The 6,453-nt window shown below is 49.0% G+C and overlaps 1 non-coding gene across 1 annotated transcript; it reads right to left on the bottom strand.

The window, feature by feature from the left end:
* Window positions 1-4,979: 4,979 nt before the first annotated feature.
* On the bottom strand, window positions 4,980-5,052 carry Trnat-agu (transfer RNA threonine (anticodon AGU)). Its single transcript has one exon. It is a non-coding gene; the product is annotated as a tRNA-Thr (tRNA).
* Window positions 5,053-6,453: the final 1,401 nt, after the last annotated feature.

Below are 6,453 nucleotides of genomic sequence, written 5' to 3'. Positions count from 1 at the left end.
AGGCGTGGGAGGAGGGTGCTTCCTGCGCACTAATAACAGCACGCTTGTCAATTGTGGATGCTAATCATTCGCTTGTATCTTCCTAGACACATCTGCTGGTTGTGAATTATTCCACTTGCATGGCAAGGTGCGCATGTAGGTGTGTTAAAAATTCTGGAGGCACTGGGTATTGATCCCAGTACCTCTTGCATACTAAGCGTGCGCTCAACCATCTGAGCTACGCCCGCCCGCAGACTAATGTTGCTACATACAGCCATATAGACGACACAGACCCTTGCACTCCCATTATTCAGCAGACAAACACTACTCTCTATGTATCCGTTAGGGTGTCTTTCAGGTTTCGTGCATTCTGTATCGAATCGTAGTTGGCCACAATGAAAGTGGCACGTATAACGTCGAAAATAGAATTCGGACACCGCTCTGAGTAAGACCAACGTGTTGTCCACCCTCTAGACTTCAATGAGGTTAAGCCGCGATACCTAAGACAGATCTGCACTCGATGACACCTCGATAACAGCCGGTCCCCACACTTACATCTTGCTCTCCTTACGTTAGTATACATCATATCAGTCTGTGACGCTGGCTTTGCAACATCTTGCGTGCCTTTAGGTTCGCCGCGACCAACACTTACCATGCACTGACCACAAAAAATGGAGGCGCCGCGGCTTCAACCCTAGACCTTTCACATGCCAAGCGAACGCTCTACCAACTGAGCTACGCCCCATGCACGAGCAAACTGCGCTATTCCCCATTCTTTGCGACTCAGATGCGCACGGACACGATGGTTGGTTGGTTTGTAGCGGTGAAGGGAGCAGAGTACAAAGGCGCGGACCCGTTCATATACACAAAAGTACCAAGTAGTTTCGATGCTCTGGTATTACAAATGCAAATTCCGTCTGTTTTTAACGTCTTAAATTGTAAGAGCCGTCACAAATTGCTCCGTTTTCACTCCTTGACGACAATCATACAGCACCTGAGGTAACAAACACATCTCGAGCCCCATTGTGCACTCCATTATTCATGCCAACTCAGTGCCTCGCTCTTTACTACTGTGTACCAATCTTGTCGTCCAACTGCAAAACACTGGGCCACAACAAGTTTCCGCGTCTCCATTGCACTGCGCATACTACGAAACGCTCCCCAAACTTGGCACTCACCCTCGCAGCCGACATTTCCGACTTTCCACGACGCTCACGCTAGTGACAGCATTATTTATAGTTCGACGTCGCGCCAAAGCGAATGAGCACATTTCGCCTACGGCTTAGGCCGCCCTCCTAGTGTGGCTGCTCGGTGTCTGCAGGCAGCGAGAGTCTGCAAGCTTCCTGTGTTCGCACCTATGTCACCTGTGCTTGCTTGTCAGAGACAGACTATCGCAAAACATACAACTCACTCCATGAATTGATTGCTACGGCATCTGTTATCAGCAGTCACAACTAACAACACCAGTAGCAGCTGACTGCATGCAAAGAATAGGAATGTGCAGTGGGATTTACGTGAACTCAGCGCAAGGCAGATCTTTCCGACATAGGCTTGAGAATCTTACAGGAACACTTGTACTGTTTCTAAATTAAGTGTAGGCGTGGGAGGAGGGTGCTTCCTGCGCACTAATAACAGCACGCTTGTCAATTGTGGATGCTAATCATTCGCTTGTATCTTCCTAGACACATCTGCTGGTTGTGAATTATTCCACTTGCATGGCAAGGTGCGCATGTAGGTGTGTTAAAAATTCTGGAGGCACTGGGTATTGATCCCAGTACCTCTCGCATACTAAGCATGGCAAGGTGCGCATGTAGGTGTGTTAAAAATTCTGGAGGCACTGGGTATTGATCCCAGTACCTCTCGCATACTAAGCGAGCGCTCTACCATATGAGCTACGCCCGCCCCCCTCGAAGACTAATGGTGCTACATACAGCCATATAGACGACACAGACCCTTGCACTCCCATTATTCAGCAGACAAACACTACTCTCTATGTATCCGTTAGGGTGTCTTTCAGGTTTCGTGCATTCTGTATCGAATCGTAGTTGGCCACAATGAAAGTGGCACGTATAACGTCGAAAATAGAATTCGGACACCGCTCTGAGTAAGACCAACGTGTTGTCCACCCTCTAGACTTCAATGAGGTTAAGCCGCGATACCTAAGACAGATCTGCACTCGATGACACCTCGATAACAGCCGGTCCCCACACTTACATCTTGCTCTCCTTACGTCAGTATACATCATATCAGTCTGTGACGCTGGCTTTGCAACATCTTGCGTGCCCTTAGGTTCGCCGCGACCAACACTTACCATGCACTGACCACAAAATATGGAGGCGCCGCAGCTTGAACCCTGGACCTTTCACATGCCAAGCGAACGCTCTACCAACTGAGCTACGCCCCAGGCACGTGCAAACTACGCTATTCCCCATTCTTTGCGACTCAGATGCGCACCGACACGATGGTTGGTTGGTTTGTAGCGGTGAAGGGAGCAGAGTACAAAGGCGCGGACCCGTTCATATACACAAAAGTTCCAAGTAGTTTCGATGCTCTGGTATTACAAATGCAAATTCCGTCTGTTTTCAACGTCTTAAATTGAAAGAGCCGTCACAAATTGCTCCGTTTTCACTCCTTGACGACAATCATACAGCACCTGAGGTAACAAACACATCTCGAGCCCCATTGTGCTCTCCATTATTCATGCCAACTCAGTGCCTCGTTCTTTACTACTGTGTACCAATCTTGTCGTCCAACTGCAAAACACTGGGCCACAACATGTTTCCGCGTCTCCATTGCACTGCGCATACTACGAAACGCTCCCCAAACTTGGCACTCACCCTTGCAGCCGACTTTTCCGACTTTTCCACGACGCTCACGCAACGCTCACGCTAGTGACAGCATTATTTATAGTTCGACGTCGCGCCAAAGCGAATGAGCACATTTCGCCTACGGCTTAGGCCGCCCTCCTAGTGTGGCTGCTCGGTGTCTGCAGGCAGCGAGGGTCTGCAAGCTTCCTGTGTTCGCACCTATGTCACCTGTGCTTGCTTGTCAGAGACAGACTATCGCAAAACATACAACTCACTCCATGAATTGATTGCTACGGCATCTGTTATCAGCAGTCACAACTAACAACACCAGTAGCAGCTGACTGCACGCAAAGAATAGGAATGTGCAGTGGGATTTACGTGAACTCAGCGCAAGGCAGATCTTTCCGACATAGGCTTGAGAATCTTACGGGAACACTTGTACTGTTTCTAAATTAAGTGTAGGCGTGGGAGGAGGGTGCTTCCTGCGCACTATTAACAGCACGCTTGTCAATTGTGGATGCTAATCATTCGCTTGTATCTTCCTAGACACATCTGCTGGTTGTGAATTATTCCACTTGCATGGCAAGGTGCGCATGTAGGTGTGTTAAAAATTCTGGAGGCACTGGGTATTGATCCCAGTACCTCTCGCATACTAAGCGAGCGCTCTACCATATGAGCTACGCCCGGCCCCCCGAAGACTAATGGTGCTACATACAGCCATATAGACGACACAGACCCTTGCACTCCCATTATTCAGCAGACAAACACTACTCTCTATGTATCCGTTAGGGTGTCTTTCAGGTTTCGTGCATTCTGTATCGAATCGTAGTTGGCCACAATGAAAGTGGCACGTATAACGTCGAAAATAGAATTCGGACACCGCTCTGAGTAAGACCAACGTGTTGTCCACCCTCTAGACTTCAATGAGGTTAAGCCGCGATACCTAAGACAGAACTGCACTCGATGACACCTCGATAACAGCCGGTCCCCACACTTACATCTTGCTCTCCTTACGTCAGTATACGTCATATCAGTCTGTGACGCTGGCTTTGCAACATCTTGCGTGCCTTTAGGTTCGCCGCGATCAACACTTACCATGCACTGACCACAAAATATGGAGGCGCCGCGGCTTGAACCCTGGACCTTTCACATTCCAAGCGAACGCTCTACAAACTGAGCTACGCCCCAGGCACGAGCAAACTGCGCTATTCCCCATTCTTTGCGACTCAGATGCGCAAGGACACGATGGTTGGTTGGTTTGTAGCGGTGAAGGGAGCAGAGTACAAAGGCGCGGACCCGTTCATATACACAAAAGTTCCAAGTAGTTTCGATGCTCTGGTATTACAAATGCAAATTCCGTCTGTTTTTAACGTCTTAAATTGAAAGAGCCGTCACAAATTGCTCCGTATTCACTCCTTGACGACAATCATACAGCACCTGAGGTAACAAACACATCTCGAGCCCCATTGTGCACTCCATTATTCATGCCAACTCAGTGCCTCGCTCTTTACTACTGTGTACCAATCTTGTCGTCCAACTGCAAAACACTGGGCCACAACAAGTTTCCGCGTCTCCATTGCACTGCGCATACTACGAAACGCTCCCCAAACTTGGCACTCACCCTCGCAGCCGACATTTAAGACTTTCCACGACGCTCACGCTAGTGACAGCATTATTTATAGTTCGACGTCGCGCCAAAGCGAATGAGCACATTTCGCCTACGGCTTAGGCCGCCCTCCTAGTGTGGCTGCTCGGTGTCTGCAGGCAGCGAGAGTCTGCAAGCTTCCTGTGTTCGCACCTATGTCACCTGTGCTTGCTTGTCAGAGACAGACTATCGCAAAACATACAACTCACTCCATGAATTGATTGCTACGGCATCTGTTATCAGCAGTCGCAACTAGCAACACCAGTAGCAGCTGACTGCATGCAAAGAATAGGAATGTGCAGTGGGATTTACGTGAACTCAGCGCAAGGCAGATCTTTCCGACATAGGCTTGAGAATCTTACGGGAACACTTGTACTGTTTCTAAATTAAGTGTAGGCGTGGGAGGAGGGTGCTTCCTGCGCACTAATAACAGCACGCTTGTCAATTGTGGATGCTAATCATTCGCTTGTATCTTCCTAGACACATCTGCTGGTTGTGAATTATTCCACTTGCATGGCAAGGTGCGCATGTAGGTGTGTTAAAAATTCTGGAGGCACTGGGTATTGATCCCAGTTCCTCTCGCATACTAAGCGAGCGCTCTACCATCTGAGCTACGCCCCCCCCCCCCCCCCCCCCCCCGAAGACTAATGGTGGTACATACAGCCATATAGACGACACAGACCCTTGCACTCCCATTACTCAGCAGACAAACACTACTCTCTATGGATCCGTTAGGGTGTCTTTCAGGTTTCGTGCATTATGTATCGAATCGTAGTTGGCCACAATGAAAGTGGCACGTATAACGTCGAAAATAGAATTCGGACACCGCTCTGAGTAAGACCAACGTGCTGTCCACCCTCTAGACTTCAATGAGGTTAAGCCGCGATACCTAAGACAGATCTGCACTCGATGACACCTCGATAACAGCCGGTCACCACACTTACATCTTGCTCTCCTTACGTCAGTATACATCATATCAGTCTGTGACGCTGGCTTTGCAACATCTTGCGTGCCTTTAGGTTCGCCGCGATCAACACTTACCATGCACTGACCACAAAATATGGAGGCTCCGCGGCTTGAACCCTGGACCTTTCACAAGCCAAGCGAATGCTCTACCAACTACATACAGCCATATAGACGACACAGACCCTTGCACTCCCATTATTCAGCAAACACTACTCTCTATGTATCCGTTAGGGTGTCTTTCAGGTTTCGTGCATTATGTATCGAATCGTAGTTGGCCACAATGAAAGTGGCACGTATAACGTCGAAAATAGAATTCGGACACCGCTCTGAGTAAGACCAACGTGTTGTCCACCCTCTAGACTTCAATGGGGTTAAGCCGCGATACCTAAGACAGATCTGCACTCGATGACACCTCGATAACAGCCGGTCACCACACTTACATCTTGCTCTCCTTACGTCAGTATACATAATATCAGTCTGTGACGCTGGCTTTGCAACATCTTGCGTGCCTTTAGGTTCGCCGCGATCAACACTTACCATGCACTGACCACAAAATATGGAGGCGCCGCGGCTTGAACCCTGGACCTTTCACATGCCAAGCGAACGCTCTACCAACTGAGCTACGCCCCAGGCACGAGCAAACTGCTCTATTCCCCATTCTTTGCGACTCAGATGCGCACGGACACGATGGTTGGTTGGTTTGTAGCGGTGAAGAGAGCAGAGTACAAAGGCGCGGACCCGTTCATATACACAAAAGTACCAAGTAGTTTCGATGCTCTGGTATTACAAATGCAAATTCCGTCTGTTTTTAACGTCTTAAATTGAAAGAGCCGTCACAAATTGCTCCGTTTTCACTCCTTGACGACAATCATACAGCACCTGAGGTAACAAACACATCTCGAGCCCCATTGTGCACTCCATTATTCAAGCCAACTCAGTGCCTCGCTCTTTACTACTGTGTACCAATCTTGTCGTCCAACTGCAAAACACTGGGGCACAACAAGTTTCCGCGTCTCCATTGCACTGCGCATACTACGAAACGCTCCCCAAACTTGG

Source organism: Schistocerca gregaria, chromosome 10 (assembly GCF_023897955.1).
Source record: "Schistocerca gregaria isolate iqSchGreg1 chromosome 10, iqSchGreg1.2, whole genome shotgun sequence".
NCBI classification, from domain to species: domain Eukaryota; kingdom Metazoa; phylum Arthropoda; class Insecta; order Orthoptera; family Acrididae; genus Schistocerca; species Schistocerca gregaria.
The sequence above is the reverse complement of the archived record's forward strand: the minus strand, read 5'-3'. Positions and strand labels throughout refer to the sequence as shown.